Raw genomic sequence first — 24277 nt, forward strand, 5'->3', positions numbered from 1 at the left:
ATGATCTGCCACCCATGTAGTTGAGTTGGATGACCCTGTCACATATTGGTCACCTCAGACTTGTGCTATGCATATCTACTTCCCTATGGTCCTACCCATTACTTTTCTTAATGGTGTGGTAGACCAGGACATAGATGCCAGCTGTTATAGTAACATCAATTCAAATCAGCCTCTAAGCAGGAAATGATGAAAATAGGAAAGCTGGTGTCAGATCCCTAAAAGTGATACTACCATTCAATTGAGGGGGGTGGCTTGGATTTAATTCATTAGTGTTGCCTGTGACAACTGATATTTTATAACTTGTATCCTGGTGCTGGACTGCCCTGAGATTTTCTTACTTCTTGGGGAATGTATAGGAGGGAGGGCCATGTGGGTTGTTTCATTTTAATAGCCAGCGGAAGATGACCATGGGAATGTATGCTTATCTGTTTTTCAGACCAGCTGGTACAATAACATGTTCACACCTGTGGATTGGCTGAATCTGCATCTGGCTGAAGGGAAGGGTCTCTACTGCTTTAATTCTACTTGTCTTGCCTAAGGATATTCAGACGTTGCTTTGAATGCATTGCGATCACTTCTGCTTAGTAAAAGGTTCCTTTTGAAATACTTCATTTCAAGAGTCTTCACTTTCTTAAGTTAGGAGGAGAGGCAATCCTTACAGAAAGCAATGTGTGAAAAATGGTCAACCCAGAGAAGCAATTTTCGCTCTACTGAGGGGACTCTAACAAACCATGTCCAAGCAAAAACAGTGAGCAGGGAGAAGATGAATGCTGGACCACCACCCAGCCAGATGCTTGTTTCCTGTACCCCATCGGAGAGGATGAAGTGGCCCTAAAGGACCCCAAAAAGCCCTGCTAGTCAGTTGGCTTCAGGACAGCTGGGATGGGAGAACCAGATGAGTCACCCTCACCCACGGTAACCAAAAACCTGGGTGGAAACTGAAGCTAGAAGCCCTCTCTGACCAGGAGGAACTAACCAAAGCACCACCAAGAGAGAATCGTCTGAAGAGACATATAACCCAGTTGGTGATGGAGACTTTGGAAAATCTGAACATCCAAGGGGAACCAGAATGGCAGCAAAGGGGCACTGAAATGGCAGCAGCCACAAATGATGCCAGGGGGGCCACCCCCTCTCCAGAACCTGCCGATCAAGTGGATGGTGCAGCAGCAGCAGCTAGGGGGCCAGAAAACCCTGCCCCCTGAGCGACACGCACCCTGGGGCCCATTCTCAACCAGCCCCAAGTCCTGCAACTGGAAAGAAAAACTCCCTCCCTCGGGGTGAAATTTGATGGGGATCCACAACAACTGGGATTCTTCGTGGTACATGTGCTCACGTACATGTAGGAGTATGGGTGCGATTTCCAGACCCAAGGATCCCGAGTGTGAGTCATTACCCTAGCCCTGGAGGGAGCCGCTGCCAGATGGATTGTGACCCTACATAATGCCGATGCATCAGAACTTCAACTGTTTCATGATGGCCCTACAATGGCAATTCAAGGACTCCCTCACAGATCGCAAAGCATGTGACTGCATTAAAGTCATGAAGCAGGGATGGCAGCCAGTGGCAGAGTATACTGAAGAATTCTGAGACCTTGTGTGTCATGTGAACTGGCCAGAGGATATTCTGGTAAGCTGTTTCAAGGATGGACTGAGCGATGACCTCTACAATGCCTGCATGGCCCGAGGTGCATCAAATTACCTACTTGAGTGTTATCTCACCGCCGAAGAAGCTGAGATTGATACGGCCAGAAATCAGTATCAGTGGGGTGAATGTGGAAGAAATTCCAACCCAAATGGAAGTGAGTGCCCTTCAGACCACAAATCACATTTTCTCTGAAACCCTCGTTCTGCTTCAAGTGTGGAAAAGAGTGGCACCGAGCTGCAGAATGTCATTCTCAAACACCCACACGGAAATCAGAATGCCTGTTTGGGGGGAGAAACCTGTGAAACCTGGCCAGTGCGGGAAGGAGACCACCCTGTGAAGCAAAGAAACTGTAGAGTTTCCATCCCCTCCCTTCTTTGGGGAGGAAACTCCAGCATTTCAGCAGGAGGAACCAAACTCATTTGGGAGCAACCCAGAGGATGAACCATTGGCAAGCCTACCAATTGAATGGCTTACCCTCCCCCAAGACTGCTTACCCCCAGCCAGGACAAAGAGATAAAAATCTCTGCTTTATTGGACTCAGGGTGCAGCCACTGTTTAATCAGCCCAACCCTGGTAGGAAAATTGAGGATTAATGTAAGAAAGCTGAAAACCCCCATCACTTTTTGCCAACTAGATGGGTCAGTAGCAGGGGAGGAGCCAGCTTCTTTTGCCACCAAGCCTCTACAAATAGGCATTGGGAGCTATGAAGGAATGCTTACATTTATAGTGGCACCTGGCATGGAATGGCTGCTAGTCCTGGGCCTTGCATGGCTGAAGAAATGGAACTCCAAAATTAATTGGAAGCAAGGCACCATAAAATTCCAGATGCACGTGACTTTTGCCGAGAATCCACATACAGAAACTGAGGGAGTGGAGCACTGAGAAACACCAATGCCTGGTTACACCATGCCAACCCAGGGCATACCCAAAGAATACAAAGACTTGGCACAGGTTTTGGGTGAAAAAACCTCTGACGAGCTCCCCACACACACACTACTCCACTGACTGTGTGATAGAAATCCTACCTAACGCCAAACTCCCTAAACCCAAGATGTATAGCATGTCCCCGAGGGAGCTGGAAGAACTGGAGGGCATTCATTGAGAAAAACCTAGCAAGGGGTTTCATCGAGCCAGCCTGACCAAAAACAGCCCCAGTCTTATTTAGAGGGAAAAAAATGATTTAAAACATCTCTATGTGGATTTTAGAAATTTAAATACAATCATTATGGAGCAGCAGTCGCTAACCGGTAAGCCACAGTCCACTGGTGGTCCACAAGAAATTTTTGGTGGTCCGCAGAGAAATGTCACCCCCAGGGCACCCCCCAAAGCAATTTATCCAGACTGTGTAGGAACACAAGGCTGCACCGCCCACATGGCCCGTGGGAACCCACCCTGCCCACTCCTTCCCTGGCAAATTTGCTTGCTAAGTTGCTATTTTTCCTTTTTCTGACCATCAGTTGTTTTGCTGTGCTGGGAGATTTAGATTAGCTAGAAAGCAGGAAATCATTGGATTTCTTGCTTTCTAGCTAATTTTTAGATCTTCGGCTCTGCTTTTAAACAGAGCCAAACCTCCCTTAGGACTAAAGGTTCTATTATTCAGTTGCAGACTCAGATAGCCGATGGCAGAAATACAGATCTCTCTAAGTGAATCTGTGATTCTGTGAGCAGCTCAATCTGCCTGCCTGCTTTGCCTGATTTTGGGTAAAAGTTGCTCTTTTTTAATAAAAAATTCAATATTTACATACATGGTGTGTTGTGAGTTAATTTTGTGAGTTTGCTTGCTAGCAAATTTTATGGGTTTGCTTGCAAGCAAATGTTATGTGACAGGCTCAGGTAGCCGATCTCACAGATCTCTGAATGAATCTGTGATTCTGTGAGCAACTCAATCTGCCTGCCTGCTTTGCCTGATTTTGGGTAAAAGTTGCTCTTTTTAATAAAAATTCAATATTTACATACATGGTGTGTTGTGAGTTAATTTTGTGAGTTTGCTTGCTAGCAAATTTTATGGGTTTGCTTGCAAGCAAATGTTATGTGACAGGCTCAGGTAGCCGATCTCACAGATCTCTGAATGAATCTGTGATTCTGTGAGCAACTCAATCTGCCTGCCTGCTTTGCCTGATTTTGGGTAAAGTTGCTCTTTTTTAATAAAAATTCAATATTTATATAAATATTTATAATATTTACATAGAGCCATGCCCAGGCAGTCACATGACCACCAAGCCACACCCATAAATTAGGTCATGCCCACAGAACTGGTTGTTAAGAAATTTGAATCCCACCCCTGCCTCTATGTGTTTGTGTGTCTGTGAGAGAGAGAGAGAAAGAGAGGGAGGGAGGGAGAGAGAGAGGTTAGATCAGATCTCTCTCTCTCTCTCTCTCTCTCTCTCTCCCCCACCAAAGTCAGCAAGCCACTGTCAGTCAAAATTCATATTAGTGGTCCCCAGGATTTAAAATTATGAATTTGGTGGTCCCTGAGGTCCAAAAAGTTGGCGACCCCTGTTGTTGAGAACATGTACCCTCTGCTCCTTATGAAAGATATGCTAGCACACCTTGCTAAAGGGGATTTTTTTTCAAAGCTGGACTTACTACTACCGAATCAGAATTAGAGAGGGGAACGAGTGGAAAATGGCATTTAACACCCCCCCTTGGGTGCTACCAATTCAAAGTGCTCCCATTTGGGGTACAAGGGCCACCCACAGTGTTTTTGCAATTAATAAACAAAGTGCTACATGATCATTTGTATATGGGAGTCCTGGTCTACCTGAATGATATTTTAATATATACTAAGACCAAAGCAGAATATGTAAAACTAATCCAGGCTGTTTTAAACAAACTCCGTTCTGCCAGACATTATGCTAAACTCTCCAAATGTGAATTCCACCAAGAAAAAATTGATTACTTGGGGTACTGCATTTCACACCAGCATGTGGAAATGGATCCTCAAAAAATGCAGGCTGTACTTGATTGGGAAACACCTCGTACATGTAAACAATTACAAAGTTTCCTGGGGTTCACCAGTTTTTACCACCAGTTTATCCCCGCTTTTGCTCAGATTGCCCTCCACATTAACCTCTTAAAAATGAAGGAGGAGGGGAGGCCAAAACTGAAACAGCCTTTGAACTGGACAATGGAATGCCAAGCTGCATTTGAAAAACTTAAATGACTGTTCTCAGCAGAGCCAATTCTAAAGCACCCAGACACAAAGAAACCATACAATACAATACAATACAATACAATACAATACAATACAATACAATACAATACAATACAATACAATACAATACAATACAAAAATACAAGCAGATGCCAGTGATGTGGTAGTAGGGGTGGTCCTACTTCAGAAAAATGAGCAAGATCAACTACAACCATGTGCTTACACATCCAAAAGGTTGTGTGAGACTGAGCAAAAGTGGGCCATTTGGGAGATGCAGTTTGGTGGGCACTTTTAACCTGGAGGCATTTCCTAGAGGGGAGAAAAATTTCTTTCGAAGTCTGGACTGATCACAAAAATCTAGAAGCCCCCAAGACACCAAGGAAACTCCCCCAAAAAACAAATAATGATGGGCTCAGTACTCAGTACTGGTGGGTTCAGTACTTTAAATGATTTGATTTTACTCTCAAATATCTCCCTGTGGGGGATTTTTCTGGCAGATGCACTATGCCCCTAAAATAAGAAAACCACCATCAACTTTCCAAGCTGATAGTAATGGGGTTTGAGATATTATAGGTTTTTATAAACATTTGCCAAGCTATCCAATAATCAATATTTTCTCTACCTCATCATCCAAATTATTAATCAAAATGGCCAAGGACAAAACAGTATGGCACTATACTTAATATCTCTCTACAGTTTAAGAAAGAACAATCTATGAATATTCCCTGAATAAGATTTAAGACAGCTACGTAGTCATTTAATTGTCATGCTATCCAGCTCACTCTTAACTAGCTTGCTGATGAAGAAATCATGGAATACTTTGGCCAACATTTTCCTGAAATTAAGATAGATTATGTCTACAGCATTCCAACAGTCTATTAAGGATCTATTAAGATAAATTATCTGATCAAAAGTAAGGTTAAGATAGAATGACAAAGATAAATCTGTATTGACTTCTAATAATTATTGTACTGTTTTCAAAGTACTTGCAGATCAAACTGTTTTTGATCAGCATTTCCCAGAAGACTGGTCTGCAGTTGGCTGAATCATCCTTCTCCTTTTTGAAGATAGGAATAATTTTCACTTCCTCTAATGTTCACCAGTTCTCCAATATTTCTCAGAAATAAGTTTTAGGGTTTGGCCAGACCATCAGATTATCCTAGGTCCTAAGATTTTAAATGGTGTTTCTATTAGCTCAACTTTCTACCTACCCCTTTGTCTTACATTTCACAATTTTTATTTATTTATTGGATTTTTAATACTGCCCAACTTCCAGCTATTCTGGGTGATTTCAGAGAAAAAGACACAGAACAATAAATATTTCCTGGTAAAATACATAGTTTTTACTTGGTAGGAGACTTAACGAGAAAGTGTTTTGTATCATTTTGCTACTTTCATTGAGCAGGTGATATATCAATTATTTTATATTCTTATTCCTTGACACATCTAAAGAAGACCTTTTTGTTGTCATTATTGTTCATCAATCCTAGCTCATTTAGACATTAAACTTTCCTTACATCATGTCTATAATTCCAGGCTATGTATACATGCTCTTCCTTGGCACTATTTTAAATTACTGTTTGTGTTGGGGTTTGTTGTTTGTTTTTGGATTTTCACTAAACTTTTGCATAGTGATATTAACTTTTGCTGTCTTCCACTTTTTTCTTCATAGGAATTGTTTACAGCTGTGCTTTTAGTATCTCCTTCTTAGATTTCTATCCATCTCAAAACTGTTTTCCCATTAGCTCCTTTTGACATGGCATACCCAAATGAAATATTTGTAGTTCTCCACTTATGACCACAATTGAGCTCAAAACATTCATTGCTAAGCAAGGTAGTTATTAAGTGAGCAATTGTACAACCTTTTCCCCACAGTTGTTATGTGAATCACTACAGTTGTTAAGTGAATCAAGTGGTCATTAAATGAAACTGGCTTTCTCAATTGACAGCTTGTCCAAACCTGGCTGAGAAGCTTAAAAATGGTGATCACATGATTCTGGGACAGTGCAACTGTCACCAATACATGCCAGTTCCCAAGCATTGAAATTTTGATCATGTGACCATAGGGATGTTGCAACAGTCAGAAGTGTGAAAACTGCTCATAAGTCACTTTTTTCAGTGTCATTGGTAACTTTGAATGGTCACTAAATGAATGGTATAAGTCAAGGACTACCTGTATCAGACCGTTTAAATTTTTTTCATCAGATTAATTAACTTTCAATGCAGAATTGCCAACCCATTTTCAAACATATTGAAGTAATAACAAATCAGTATTTGATAATTCATGTAAACTTCATGAAGATTGTTGACCCTTAATAGAAATACAAGCATTATCCTTGATTTCTTTGATTCACAGATTGTGGGTATATTTTATGACTCCCAGAATTGCTTCTGGGAGATGGTGGCCATATAAATGTGATAAATAAATAAATAAATAAATAAATAAATAAATAAATAAATAAATAATACATGTAAATTGTTGCAGACAGGTGTGTTACTGGACTGGTTGGTGGTTGCTGTGTGGGCAGTCATGAAACATCACCCATCTTGCCCTCAACATACAAAAGTTGGACTCTGTGGGGTGGAAAGAGGGAATTCTTAGGTGCTATTCATGGGCAAGATACTTGCATACTGCAATGTGGAATGGAGATTGGATGGAAAGAACCCCATACTTGGGATGAGGCAGTTGAAGTACAAACCTTATGGATAGTATGGAAACAACTGGAGAAACGGGAGATGGGGGGCACTGAAGCTTAAAGAATTCACATTTCAGAAATCCAAATGAATGGATTTGGCAATGTGATAAAGAGCACCTGAATTAATAGCACCTGAATACAGGAACAAATAAAAAACAATTTTATTAAGTATCTACCATCATCCTCCAATCAAGGAGAATATATGGATGATACCTTTCAAAAGAAAAATGCAATTTTTCAAAGAGACATAAAATAATAATGATCCCACAGCAGCTGTGGGGGAAAAAACTGTGCCTAGCGTAGTCCTTCTAAACATGTTTGAAGTTGGCAAGAGATGCTAAGAACAATACTTAGTCAGATATATTGAGAATAAAAGAAATAGAAAAAAAATCAGTTGATCAGTCATTCAGTGGAAATGGATAAATACAAAAGCAGAAAAAAAGGGGAAGTTTATATATTGTCCCTCTTTTCTAAAAAAAAAAAGAAGAAGAAAATCTATGGGCTACAACCTAGTTAGCTTTATATAAGTATCTCCAAAGGTTCTAGGGCACATCATAAATAAATTAATTGTAACTCTTAAAAACATGCTGATTCACAAGATAATTAAATCTATAATATATCTCAAAAAATTACACTGTACTTGAATGTTCTTCACTGAAGGAACATAACTCTAGAATCAAGATCATGTGAAGTATTAGTACCACTTCATAAAACCCTAGTAAGGCCACACCTGGAATACTGCAACCAATTTTGGTCACCATACTACAAAAAAAGATGTTGAGACTTTGGATAAAGTTCAGAGGAGGGCAAAGGCCTGGAGATGAAAACATAAAGAACGGCTGCAGGATTTGGGTTTGGCTAGTCTAAAGAAGAAAAAAATTAGGGGTGACATGATAGCAGTATTCCAGTATTTAAAGGGCTGCCACAAAGAAGAGGGGGTCAAATTATTCTCCAAAGCACCAGAGGGCAGGACAAGAAACAATGGTTGGAAACTAAGCAAAGGGAGAAGCAACCTGGAATTAAGGAGAAACTGTTAGTGAGGACAATTAACCAGTGGAACAGCTTGCCTTCAGAAATCATGGCTGCTCCATCACTGGAGGTCTTTAAGAAGAGACTAGACAGTCACTTATCTGAAATAGCATAGGTTCTTCCTGCTTGAGCAGGGGGCTGGACTATAAGACCTCCAAGGTCCCTTCTAGGTCTATTCTAATTCTAATAACCTGAAGTGGAGGGTATTGAACAGGGCATCCATAAGATTTAATCATAGGCTCCTTTTACTCTTCAATTTTTTTTATTGATAAAGGAGATGATTATCACAGAATCATACAGTTGGAAAGGACCATAGAGCCTCTGAATGATGATCATCCAAACCTCTTGCAAAAGAAAACCTCTCCTTGTTTGTGGCAACATGTTCCACCTGCTGGCAGCCAAACAATCAGGAAGTTCTTCCTAATGTTTAGATTAAATCTCTCCTAATCCTCCTTCAAATGTGATATCCAGAACTACACAGACTACCTGAGGTAGTGTCTGATCAATGAAAAATGCACGAAACCTCTTTCTTGTTAACAATAACAATACTTTTTTAAAAATCACCCTAACCTGCATTTGCCTTCGTATTGTAGCTGACGTGTAACAGTAAATACTCAGGCTGAGAGATTATCTACAATTTCATAATCTTTACTACAGGTACCATTAACCAAGCCTAGTATCCTGTGTCTACAGTATATCTGTGCATTTGATTTTTATTCCTAAATGCAGAACTTGGCATTTTTCTTTATTTGGTATCATTCAGTTATTTCCAAAAATTTTGAATTTTTATTTTGTCTTCCATAATGTTAGCTACCTATTCCAGCTCTGGGACATCTAAAATCTGGAAAAACATTATCTCCACCTTTTCATTCAAATCATTAGTGCAAGGCTAAGGAGTCTTATTATGGTTTATTATGACTAACATGTTTATTATGAGCAACATATTCAAAATAATTTGTTTTAAGATCTCACCCACTGTAGACATCCAGCTGACAGGACTTTAGTTTAATTAATGAATGTCTTCTTTTTGAAGATGGGAATGACCTTTGTTCCCTTGTAGTCTTCTGTAATCTCATTAGTCCTCTAAAGGGATTGCAAAGATTACAATTGGCCCTCAATATTTAAATTAGCTACATTCCCCTTTTACTTTCTCCTAGTCTTTACTAATATGAATTCCTGCCCTCCTGGTGGATTGGGGAAGCATAATGATGGCCTCTAGAAGTATATTTCTCTTCCCATTGAGAGAAAAGAGATGCAAAATAAGAGTTAAGAAGTTCTGCTATCTCACCATTGTAGGAAGAAAAATCCATCTTCAGTTCCAAGCTGGGAATAAAATGGAGGCTGCTTAAGAAAGAAAGTTTAGGCTGTTGGTTTGAGCAACAGCCAGCTAATCAAACAGTCCAAAATCAGATCATGACTCAGAAATATCTGAACTAACAACAGTCAGACTAATTTGCATCTCATAAAAGGGTATTTAAAGACCTGTGTTCTGACAGACTAGCTCAACTCAAAACGCACTGACAATGTTTCCTCGAATAGTGCTGAAATGTTTGCAACCAAATTGCCAAGCTTGGAGCTCAAACCAACAGCCTAACTACCAACCTGAGCTACTAATACTCAAACATATTTTAACCACCTTTGGGGGTCCAACGCTCAACGCCACTCAATGTTAGGACACCTTTGCCTGAAGAGAAGTTTCCACATGCGAGCAACTATTTTTGCTTCATAAATTCCTAAGACAGAACATACTTCCTCAAAGCATTAACTACAGATCTCCAATCAATCATCCAGCAGCATGGACAATAGCAAGAGAGAATGGTAAACGTATGATCCGCATGATGATAACAGATATTCACAACTGTCTCAACAAATACATAAAATGCCTCACTGAGCAAAAGCTCTTATGAAACAATACCATTGGACCACAACTTATGCAAAGTTTGAAATGCAGCAATTGAGCACAGAACAACAAATACTAGATAAAAGAAGCACATTGTCCTGCAAAGCAAGCTATCCAGACTAACGGCCTTAAAAGTGAAAGACCTCAGTGAAGGAGCCCAACAACAAATATGTCAGACCATTGTCCAGATACCCAAACAAAACTCCAGCATCTTTACAAAATAGGAACAGGCAATGAAGTCCCAAAAAACTGAGAACAACATTGTCATCCTACCAGCTGAAAAAGGTCAAATGGCTGTCTTACTAGACAAGGGTGACTACATACAAACGGCCAAGCAACTCCTATAGGATACATCCACCTATAGGTGCATCAACACCAACCCAACTGTGAAGCTGACCAACAAGATCAACAAAACCCTACAAAAGTTGCAAGAATCAAATCAAATCACCAAAGAATATCAGAGAGTGAAAGCAACCAACTCAAACATAGCTTAGTTCTTAGTTCTTCTGAAAGTGCACAAAGAAAACACCCCACTCAGACCAATTGTCTCACTCCCTAGCACACTTATACTTGCAACCTTGCGAAAGAAATGTGGAAATGCCTAAAATACCTAATCAGCGATTCCCAACACTCCATAAACTCCACACAATTCCTCGATGAGCTCAAACATCTACACATGGACAAAGATGAAACAATGATATCATTTGATGTTACCACATTATTCACATTGGTAGATCTGAAACTAGCAATTGACCTAATCAAAGAACTATGGGACAATGCACAGCCACCTAGAGAACTACTCACAACAGAACACATATGCTAACTCCTCCAACTATACTTGACCACCAACTTCAAATTTGACATAGAGATCTGTGAACAACTGAAGGGCTCACCTGTGGGATCTCCTATATCCAACCAAGTTGCAGAAGTTATCATGCAAAAGATTAAAGAAATTGTACTTCCACAGATAAATCCCAAGCTAAGGGTATGTTACATTAATGATACCTTTGTAATAATCAAGCACAATCAGGTCGATCAAACCTACCAAATGATCAACTATGTTTTCTTGGATATCTGATTTACAATAGAAACCGAGAATGACAACAAACTATCATTTCTGGATGTCCTTGTAACCAGAACCACCAATGGCCAACTTCTAACATCTGTGTATAGGAAGGCAACACACACAGGACAAATCTTCAACTTCCACAGCAACCACCCAAAATGCCATAAGCAAAGCTGCATCAAAACCAACCTCAACTCTCAGACTGACCCTGTCAAAAATGAAAGGGCAGACAGAAACAAACCAAAGATCAGGCAAAGATACCGAATCCAGTGCAGCAACTGCAAAAAGAGCTATGTTGGACAAACAGGAAGAAAGCTATCAACCAAACTGCACCAACCATCCTGGCTATCAAAATACATGCCCAACTGTCCCTCATGTCAGTCCACAAAGATTCAGAAGGTCACAAATTTGATCTAACCCAAACCAAATTGCCAAGCTCAGACTTCAAACCACATAGCTACCAGCCTGAGCTACTAATATTCAAACACATTTCAAGAAAGTTTATTGATGAGTAGAACTACTCAATGCAAGAAGCCTCGTGAATAAAATACCTGAATTTCTCTTCCTCCTAAATATGGCTAACTTCGACATTATATTTGTCTGTGAAACATGGCTCAATGCATCTCTCCCCGACTCCATTACCACAGTAAGAGACTATCATGTTTACAGATCAGATCGTGAAAATCGTCGAGGAGGTGGAGTTGCTATATTCTATAAAAAATCCTTACATCTAAAAAATATCCAAGTTACCCAGGAGTTTGCCCTTCCTGAAACCATCATCTGTGAACTATCCTCAAATATCACAATTCGATTCTTACTATGTTATAGAGCACCTGATTATGACATCGAACATGTAAACAAGCTAAATACATTACTAACATGGGCTGCATCCTGCCCATGCCCATATCCTTCTTGGTGATTTCAATCTACCTCATATTAACTGGACCCTAAATGATTGTACAACTGAAATCATACACACAACCTTCTACAATGCTATTACAAATCTGGGACTGGAACAACTAGTAACCAACAACACTAGACTAAACAACTGCCTCGATCTCATCTTCTGCAACAGTTTGAACCTAATCTACGGAATACAATCTAAAGAACCCTTTTCCAGTAGTGACCACAATATGATCGACTTTTGTCTCAACATACATCCACACAAAAATCACCACAATGATGTAATCCCCTATTGTAACTTCAAAAAGGCAACTATGATCTTATAGACAACGATCTCTCATCCCTTAATTGGCAATCTCTATTCACTGGATGCAATACCGTTGAAGACCATTATAACATATTTTTACTTGAAGTCAAAAGAGTCATCAAACTATATGTACCAACAACAACTCCCAAAACAAAACAAAAAAGCAGATTACCCATATCAATAAGGAAACTTCAATCCAAAAAGAGATCACTCTGGCGGAAAAACAAATCTGGTCACGTTGCCAATTTCAAAAACCGATACAAAAAATCTATGCCACCAGATAAAGACCGAATGCACCAATTATCACATTAAACAAGAGGAAAACCTTCTAAGCACCAATTCCACCCGCGCTTTATACAATTTTGTAAACAACAAACTAAAGACTCAAGGTCCATCCCTCCTTGATAGGACCTGATGGTAAAGACTGCAACGACGACACCATTAAAGCCAACATCTTTAACACATTCTTCGGCTCAGTATTTGTAAACAGCAATGGATCATGCCCAATATTTCCTAGCCGTACCACAGATAACAACAATGATCTAATACATATCGATTTCACAGAAGACAATGTTGAAAAAGCAATACGCAACCTCAAACCATCTCTATCTATTGGACCGATGGAATATGTGCCTACTTCTTAAGAAAGCTATCCACTGCCATAGCCAAACCTCTAAGCATAATCTTTGAAAAATCTTTCAGAACCAGCTCCTTGCCTAACCTATGGTCACAAGCCACAGTCATCCCCATCTTCAAAAAGGGAGACCCAAGCCTAGTTGAAAACTACAGGCCAATCTCCTTATGCTGCGTCACCTGTAAAGTCATGGAATCAATTATTAACCAATCCATCATCCTTCACTTAGAGACAAATAACCTACTCTCCAATAAACAATTTGGTTTCAGGAAAAACTATCCTGTAATCTGCAACTCTTACACTGCAAAAACATATGGACGACACAACTCGACCAGGGCAAAACAATAGACGCAATCTACATAGACTTCTGTAAAGCCTTTGATTCAGTGGTACACGACAAACTACTCCTAAAAATAAAATCCTATGGTATCTCTGGACAACTGAATAACTGGATAGAAGCATTCCTGTCAAACAGACAACAAATGGTCAAAATCGGGAGCGTCCTATCAAATCCAGTACCTGTCAATAGTGGTGTTCCCCAAGGCAGTGTTCTAGGACCAACTCTCTTCATACTCTACATAAACGACCTCTGTGATCATATTAAGAGCAATTGCGTTCTCTTCGCTGATGATGTAAAGCTGTTCAATACCACAGACAATACTGCTACCCTACAAAAAGATCTTGACTATGTATCCGAATGGTCAAACAAATGGCAACTTCAAATCTCAACAAATAAATGCTCTGTCTTACATATTGGCAAAAAAATCAGAAAATAAAATACAAGCTGAATAGTCAAGATCTTGTTGATGACCCAAGCTCTGTAAAGGACCTTGGAATACTCACCTCTAATGATCTAAGTGCTAGAGCACACTGCAACTACATAGCCAAAAAGGCATTAAGAGTTGTTAACCTAATCCTACGTAGCTTTTTCTCTGGTAATATCACACTACTAACCAGAGCATACAAAACATTTGCTAGACCAATACTCGAATACAGTTCATCAGTCTGGAACCCACACTACGTATCTGATATTAGCACAATTGAGAAAGTCCAGAAATATTTCACAAGAAGAGTTCTCCACTCCTCTACTCGCTGTAGAATACCTTATGCCACCAGACTTGAAATTCTAGAACTAGAAAACCTTGAATTACGCCTGTCTTCGGTCTGACTTAAGCATGGTATACAAAATCATACATTGCAATGTCCTACCTGTCAATGAATACTTCAGCTTCAACCATAACAACACAAGAGCACACAATAGATACAAACTCAAAGTAAACCGCACCAAACTTGATTGCAGGAAATACGACTTCAGCAATAGAGTGGTCAATGTCTGGAATACTCTACCTGACTCTGTAGTTTCTTCCCCAAACCCCAAAAACTTTAACCTTAGACTGTCTACTATTGACCTCACCCCTTTCCTAAGAGGTCTGTAGGGGGCGTGCATAAGCGCACCAACGTGCCTACCGTCCCTGTCCTATTGTTTCTCTTATTCTTTTATTTTTCTTATATGTAACCATTTCATGTATTCACAACTATGTATACATTTATACTTATTATCTTGTAAACAATTGGCAAATCAAATAAATAAAACCATCCTGGCTATCAAAATACATGCCCAACTGTCCCTCATGTCAGTCCACAAAGATTCAGAAGGTCACAAATTTGATCTAACCCAAACCAAATTGCCAAGCTCAGACTTCAAACCACATAGCTACCAGCCTGAGCTACTAATATTCAAACACATTTCAAGAAAGTTTATTGATGAGTAGAACCACAGCATGTGGTTCTGGGACAGCTGACAAATTAACTTGGTGAGTGCAAGGATTTTTATACTGAAATGCTGCTTGGGGTTGTGTAATGTCTGAAATGCCCCTAGGGGTTTGTGTAATGTAGTGAGCTCTGTGTCTTTTGCTGTGGTAGTGGGTCCTTAAAATTATGTCCTGTTCTTAGAATTTGGGTGGAGAAGAATGTAAATTTTAATACCATAGCTGGAGGTGAAGGTGTTTTGTTTCTGAATAGGCTGAGCCAGTCTTTCTTAATGGACACAAAATATCCATCTCTAAAAACTTCAGGCACTTGCTGGAGGCTGTATTACTATGCAGGAAGACTGGGTTTGTCTTTAAAAACATGTTTTTTTTCCCCATTTTTGCTTTGGGGAAATATAATATTCTACCTCTTTTAATATCCCCCAAAATATTTTATTATCTAGAAGGGCAGGCAGGGGGGCTTCCCACATCACCATCCATTATTGGTTAACTACTTCACATTGGGTTTCATCTTCTTTGGCTTTCTTTTTATTTTTATCTTAATTGATTTAATTTTTATTTTATTTTACTGTTTGATGTGCAAACTTTTGAATTTCATTTTTAATGAATGTTTTTAAAACAAACTTGGACAATCAAGCTTACAATATTGCCATATAGATATGATGCTTTTTTCTTATGTACTGTTGTCATGGACAACATAATGGTATATCCACAGAACAAATATATAAGGGTCCATCGGCCAGCATGGAAGAATGGTACAAAGGATTGACATAACACTTAACTGGAATGTTAATAGAACCATTGAAATGTAAGGGTTCTAAAATGCATCCCTGCTTTACTAATTTCTCTATGGAAGTTGCATCTGACGGATCTATGACAATTCACCACAGCCAATTCGCCATGACCAACTTGCCACAGCCAACTCACCATGGCTAACTTGCTACAGCCAACCTGCCATGGCCAACTTGCTGCAGGACAACTCAGGACAAGAGTTACACTAATATCAAAGAAATGGTGGAATAGAATAATTAAAGAAAGGATGCAAAAGGAGGGACAGAATAAAATGTTAATGGCAAAGATTAAAATATTTTTATTTATTTTAAATAATTAAATAGAATTGTCCCATTGCGGGTTGGCCATGGTGAAGTTGTCCCACAGTGCGTTGGCTGTAATGAGATGGTTGTGGTGAGTTGGCCATGGTAAGTTGGCCACAGCAATTTTGCTGTAGCAAGTTGTCCATTCCTCTGACAGAAGCCCCTTAGGGCTACAACTACATCTTAAGTTGTGGATGACAAATTGAATATGAGTCAGCTGTGCAATGTGACTACACATTCATAAAATTTAAAAAAATGACAGTTTTGACTTTATCAAGAATACCTTCTAGATCATGGGAAATAATAATTTAATTTTAATTCTAAAGATTATTGTGTTTAGTTATGGCAATTACCATTCATTAGGGACTCAAACATACTAAAAGAAAAACAACAAGGATGATCACTGAAACTAAAGCATATGAAGAGACAGTGAAGCAAATAATGTTTAGCTTTGAGAGAACTGATGATAGAGACAAGGTACATGAAGTGGTACTGTACAGAAAAAAACCACCTTATTGTTCCCATGTTCAAGCATGGAATTATAATGGTCTTTCATTTAAAGAAAACAGATTCCAGTTGAATGTTTACAAAAAGCCTTTCTCACATTAAGAACAGTTAAAGAATGGAACCAATTACCAGGAAAAGTGGTGGGCTGCCATTCACTGAATGCATTCAAGCAGAGGCTCAGCTATCTGTCTGGGGTGTTTTAATTTGGAGTCCTAAACTAAGCAGGAGACTGGGCTCAATAGCCTCAATGGCCCCTTTCAACCTTATCATTTTATAAATGGGGGGAAAAAAACACAAATTAGCAGTTGCTGCTGAGAGTGCCATCACACTGACAAACCTTGGTGATAATGAGGTATGATTGGAGCCACAGCAATTGCATTCAAATCTAATTCTTCATTCCTCACAGTCTTACTACCTGTCCAAAAACGGAAGACAAAGACCAAGGCAGGGCATGAACCTATTCCCCCCAAATTACTATTTCTTTTTACTATTTTGGAGCATACTGTAGCCTTTCTGAAATCTTGGACCAAAATTGGAGGCTTAATTTGTAGAGAAATTTTGAGACAGAATAAATTGCACAGCCCCTGCCTCCAACTGAATTAGAAACCATCCCAAATCCAAACACAGATATCTAATTCTAATATGTGATGCTTTGTTTTTCCTCCCCCAAAATATCTACAATTGGATTTTCTTTTTCTTTTGAACTTGTGTTTTTTAAGTTGATACATGTGTTTGTTTTGCTTGTTTGCTTAGAGTTTGTTGGGGACATTGCTGGCATAACTGAATAACGGTCTGTTTGCTTAACTTTCATAATTCTTGTCTTGTCTGTTTTGGGGTATTTAGATGAACCTATCCAATAAATTTTCCCATTCTTACATTGTAACAATCTTGTCTTCAGATCCTGATGTAGGAATTTGTGTTCACTCATGTCTTTCTTTCTACAAAGCAGGAGTGTAAATAAAATAAATTGCAGCAAGTAATTTGATTCTGGAACTACAGAAATAATTGAAATGTGAATAAATTTAATAATCATATGACTAAACAAAAGATGAATCTTTTAGTCATAATGGTACATTTGGACCTGCCTTGGAAGTTTTTGGAAACTTTACAATAATTTAAAAAACAGCCACTTGAAAGATAACCACAAATTTTCACAACTGAACAAATATCTATATTAACATTGACCATAAACTATTGCTTATTATGTTTGGTGAGCATGTAAAAAAACTGCACACGCACACATGCACACACACACACACACACACACACACACACACACACACACACACACTTTGATACAGAGGATCTTAAAAATTAATTCCATGTAGGATTAATGGATAAACAGAAAAATACATGGAAGATTATTTCAATATATGATCATAAAAGCAAGACTATGTATGAGATAAAAATATTCGACACTACCCATTATTGGGGAATGGCTGATGAGGTTGACAGATTTTGTAGAAATGGATAAATACAAAAAATATATTAACTACGTTCATTGCTGAATGGAAGCTTCTTTTTGTGTAAAAATGAAAAAAAAATGAACTTGTGACTTACAGCTTTGATGATTACACAGGATAGATTATATCATATTATAGTAATGTGATATATCTTTAGAGAGAGAGGTTAAACTATATTTGGACTTATAACTGCTATGAAGAATATCAGAAGCCACTTCTTGATATTTTTGCCCTTTCTTTTCCATTTTCTCTTCCTTTTTCCATTTTCTTGCACCTTTTTCCATTTTCTTGCACCTTTTACAAGATTTCTTTCTTCTCATAAACACTACTATGGAACTCATAGGATTATAGAATCATAGGGCTGGAATTTTCTTCTCGCTTTAAATATTTTAATAAAATTATATACAAAAAAAACTATAAGTCATTGCCAAGTGAAAAGAAAATCAAATCTATTCTTTTTTTTTCAAAGAACCTTGTCTCTTACAAACTTACCTATAATATTATTGAAATAAATCAGTAAATCTTTCATCTTTCATTTATCATCTAAATGATAAAATACAAGACACAAGATCAGAAGTCTGCACCATTTCAGAAGCAGGTCTGAACCCTATAATATCAATGTATTTAACATCAATGTGAGCCAATTAAATTTTTTACAGTGTATTAGACATTCCAGTAAAATTAATACCTTTAAAATCCTGAAAGTACATGGAAACTGTGGCAGACATTTGCCTAATAGTAGGAGTTCTGGTTTTGTTTTTTGTTTTTTATTTATTTGTCAAACATACAGGATAACAAATGCAGGTATGAACATAAACATGAAGAAAGAAAGTAAATACAGGTAAATGGGGACAGTAAGACAGGGACGGTAGGCACGTTGGTGCACATGCATGCCCCCTTTAAGGACCTCTTAAGAATGGGGTGAGGTCCACAGTAGACAGATTGAGATTGAAGCTGTGAGGATTTGAGGCTGTAACCAGGGAGTCGGGTAGAACATTCCAGGCATTGGCCACTCTTGCTGAAGTCATATTTTCTGCAATTGAATTTGAAGCGATTTACCATGAGTTTGTATTGATTGTTTGCCCATGTATTGTTGTGGTTGAAGCTGAAGAAATTGTTGACAGGCAAAACATTGTAGCAGACAATTTTATGTACTATGCTCAGATTGGACCGCAGGCGGAGTAGTTCCAGATTGCCCAAGCCCAAAATTTCAAGCCTGGAGGCATAGGCTCTATTGTGGGTAGAGGAGTAGAGTACTCTTCTTGAGAAATACCTCTGAACCCACTCAATTGTGTTAATGTCCAATATACAGTGTGGTTTCCAGGTGGACGAGCTGTATTTGAGAATTGGTCTAGCAAAGGTTTTTGTATGTCCTAGTTAACAATTCAATGTTACTGGAGAAGAAGCTTCCCAAAATAATGTTAACAACTTTTAATGCCTCTTTTGGCAATGTTGTTACAGTGAGTTCTGGGGCTTAGATAGTTTGAGATAAGTACTCCTAGGTCCTTGACAGAGGGTCATCTATGAGATCATTTCCGCCCAACTTGTATTTGGTGTTCTGATTTTTATTGCCAATGTATAGGAGAGAGCATTTATTAGTTGAAATTTGGAGTTACCAATTACGCAACCATTCTGAGACATAGTCAAGGTCCCTTTGTAGGGCAGCAGCATTGTCAGAGGTGTTAAATATTTTCTAAGTTTCTAGATTTGCAGCCTCCAGAAGGTCTACAAGAAAAAAAATGTTACAGCTTTTTGTTTATTTCTTCGCTCATTTGGAATTTTGGGCATATGCCCAGAAATGTGCAGAACATGAAATAAGTATCAATGGAGAGGAGGAACACGGATCTAATTTATTTCCCTGTTGTATAAAGTGAGTTTTTGTTTAAATTGTTATTTCAAAACCTGTAGTAGCTCATTGTTTTGACATCAAAGACTGAATCATTATTAAACTGCCTTTGGGAATTGAGAGGGGGGAAGTAGAGGTAGTATGGAAATGATAGTTTTAATTGGTGGTCCTCTGGACAAATTTCATGAATATTCTAAACATCTCAAGAAGGCCAGAAAAGAGCTAGGAAATAGGTGATTGAATCCAGTTCCAGTGCTGCAGAGGTTTCCCTTTATTATGATTTCTCTCATTCTTTTGCAGCCTTGTTTGAGGCTGGCTGTTAGCACATTTGGTTTGCTGCATTAAGCAATTTTGATTGTTCTTTCCTCTGAACAATTCTTCTTTATTTGCTTCCATTTTGGAAAAAAAACATTCAGAGCTATTAATTAGTCTCCATTCAGTCAATTTCTTGTTCTTTGGTTAAATGTAATCTGATTTTTTCTTCCACTTGCCAGTTTAAAAACACTTTTATTAAATTTTCTTTATTTAAATCTCATTTATCTCAAAGCCTACATTTATATGATATACCTTGATTGCCAGTTTCATTTTATTTATTTTGTGAACTCTTTTGAATAATTCCTTTCAATTAGTTCAATCCACATTTATCACTTTCTCACTTATTGTTATGTGGTTATATTATTAAAATACTCTTTTTTATGTATGTAATTTTACCATAAATTGTCACATTTACTGAGGTTTTTCATTTTCTGTATTACATCTTGTACTATGTTCTCTTAATTATTTTTCATTTGTTGTTAGGCAGTTGCACTTCTGCACTGTTATCCACTATTCATATTTTTAGTTTTCTTGTAAGATGCAGTATTTTCCCCCCAGTAGATTCATTCGCAATATTTACAAAGGGTAGAGAATATAGAGAGGTAAACTGACTTAGAAAAAGTTCTATTATTTCTGGCTCCAGACTCTATTAAATATGTTGTTACCGCTGCCAGTTATTTTAGCCAGTGGAGAAAGTGAACCAGCATTTTCGCTTGCACGGTGCCATATGCTTCCATTGGCCATCCTGCACAGCAAATACGAAAAGTCCCTGAGGCTCTGGAGAGGTAGAGACTATTGGACACATACTTCTTTGCTGCTCTTTTTATAGAAGTATCTTCCCAATAATCGATAGGTATCCTGGTCTTGCTGACACTACTTATCTCTAGTGGTTGCTTAAGGACGAACAGACTGTGATTACAGCACAGGTGGCTAGATTCTGCGCAGCAGCACTGGGGATTCATCAGAATCAGGTGATTAATCCATCATAGCTATTTTACACAATTAATGCAGCAAACCCTTTTGCATTGTCATTCTCTTGCATTTTAATATTTAATGACTACAGGCCTCACAGTTTAAGGATTGATATTATATTATAATAAAGCCATACTGTTTTGCTCATGTGCAGCTGACAGGTTGGATACCAAATTGTGATTTTAATATAGATTTTATCTGTTATTTATTATTTTATTTTAAAATGTTTAACTGGATATTTCTTGATTATTTTTAACTTGCTCTGGTCTTTGACTGTAATAAATATTGACTTGACTTGACTTGGTAGCCATAGACATCCCAGCAAACTAATCTCTTCTTATTTTACTACATATGCTTCATAAGTAATTGACTATAATAAATGTTTGATTTGATTCGCAATAGTTTCCTCCACTTTATTTTGGTGCCCAGGTCTGCTCCCTTTATTACAAAGCCGGAGTGCAATATCCATTCTGGGGTAAGAGGAAACAGCAAGCAATAGCATTTCCAACTGACCGCCTTCCTGCCTAATATTACATTGCCATTGTGGGGAGGTTGTAGGAGCCTTATATAGGGCAGGGGATTGGATTAGAAGACCTCCATGGTTCCTTCCAGCCCTATGATTCCATGAAATGTACAGACTGCCACTATTTCTATTTTCCAGTCCCTCAAAGGCAATTTGAAGATTATCTATGATTATCTTTTCTTCTGCCAACTTCACAATGTTGAACATAAGGAGGAAAAATATAATCCCAGCAGCTGCTCCACACAACAGAAGTGAAAGTGTTTCCCAGTTCTCCTCTTACATCTTGATGTATGCATTTGTCTGCATATATGTGTATACATATCACACACACACACACACACACACACACACACACATTGTAGCAATAACAGGGATGTGATTCTACCAGTTTGCACCTATTCGCCAGAACCGGTTGTTAACATTCTAAGCAGTTTGGAGAACTGGTTGTTAGAAGAAATTACTGGCCTAATCCTGTAAGGAAGGCAGGAAGGAAACATTCTGGTGTTGCTTACAGAAACTGCCTCTCCGTTAACCCTTATTACATTCTTGATAGGACTAGACTTCCTGTCTCAGGAAGGTATCTGGAGTTTTTCCCCCCTCCTTTGCTGGTACTTTGCTTGTGTGGAGTGACCATTCAAAGTTATAATAGCACTGAAAAAAGTGACTTATGACCATTTTTCACACTTAATCTGTTGCAGCATCTCCACAGTCATGAGAGGCCAAGCGAGGAGATGCGTGCCTCGATGTGAGTGATATTGAGTTGGCCACACCCAGCCAATAACATGACCACCAAGCCACACCCACCAACTAAGCCATGCCCACAGAACCGGTTGTTAAAAAATTTGAATCCCACCCCTGAGCAGTAACCCTGAGTGAGAAATTAGAGGTATCTACCATTCTCCTACAAAAAGGCTATGCACAAGGTGTGTAAAAAAAGAAAAAGGCCACTATAGTGTGACTAAACTGCTGCCTGTTTTTTAATGTTCATCGCCATCTTGACATTTTCAGTTATACACTACAGAAACCCCATCCTCAAAATCCTATAGGTTTGACATATCTTGGGCCCACCTTTCTCCCTTGGTATGGAAGAATTACTACTGCAATTACCTATCTACCAGAGAAAGTTAGACCAAGATCACAAGTTACAATTTTAAAAATCACTTGAGAAAAAAATTAAAAATAGAAGGAAAAATTCTTTTTTGCTTTAAGTAATCATATGGGGGGGAATCAAGGTGCTACTTAGAGACAGTGTTTTATAGATTGCTACAAAGGAAAAGATAAGTTTTGGGTTGATCACAGGATAGAAGGGATCTTCTAGGAATGTAGGAGAGCCTGGTGCATAAACATGTTATATCCACCCACCTGGTGGCACAGTAGTTAGAAAGAGGTATTGCAGGATAACTCTGCCCATAGCCAAGTGTTTGATCCTGATGGGTTCAAGGTTTACTCAGTTTTTTTTTCCTTCCAAGGTTGGTAAAATGAAGGCCCAGACTGTTGGGGACAATATGTTGACATTGTGTACCGCCCAGAGAGTGCTGTAAAGCACTATGGGGCGGTATAGAAGTCTAAATGCTTTGCTATTGCTATACAATAATTGAGCTCGAATAAATAGAATGCAATAAAGATCAGATATGTTTATAATCTTGACTAGCAAAAGAAAATAAAGAATAAAGTTAGTTCAATGCTAAGTAACCATTTAAAAACCTAATAAATTTCAATAAAAATTCCTTTGAATCAGAAGTGACTTTGTTTCATTTTTATTTGGTTTTTACTTGGATTTGTAAAAAAAAAATTATCCTGGCAATTCCAAATTTAGCATTAAAGTTGGAGGAGAACCTTAACCTTTTCTTGGTCCTTTCTTGTTTTAGTTTTTATGCTCACAAACTTTTTAGACTGCACAAGAAGAGGGCTGAGGAAATGTAACTTTTGTTATGTACCTCCAACCATATCTGTGGATATTTTTTGTTCAAGATACTGGGATATTCATTATCTGGAAGTAGTAGGGATTAGTAGGGATCATACTCCCAACAAGTACTAAGGTGAAGACTTTGCATCATCTACAATTTCCTTTAGCACTTAGCTCAAACTAGCTTTTTATGCATGTATAGCAACTCATAGAAATAGAAGAGATCTACTCCAATAGTTTGAATGACTTCTCTCAGTGATTTCATGTAGATAATGTAGATACTGCTTAGGTGTCAGAGAATTGCACAGCCAGTGACCCAAATGAAGTCAGAGACGCTGACACGAACTTGTAGTTTTATATAAATAAATATACTTAACATCTCTATTTACAGCAGACAGAATGGTCAGGCACATCACTAGATTATGAGGTAAATCATTAGGTAAATCTCAGAACAGCAAACAAATCACACAAAAGAAAAAGGTGGGGGGGGGAAGGAAACTCCCCCTTTACACCCAGCAATCATTCATAACATAGATTACCTCATGCAGG

The sequence above is a fragment of the Notechis scutatus genome, chromosome 4, assembly GCF_049901735.1.
Source record: "Notechis scutatus isolate UNSWTSFEM ecotype Mainland chromosome 4, rNotScu1.2, whole genome shotgun sequence".
NCBI classification, from domain to species: domain Eukaryota; kingdom Metazoa; phylum Chordata; class Lepidosauria; order Squamata; family Elapidae; genus Notechis; species Notechis scutatus.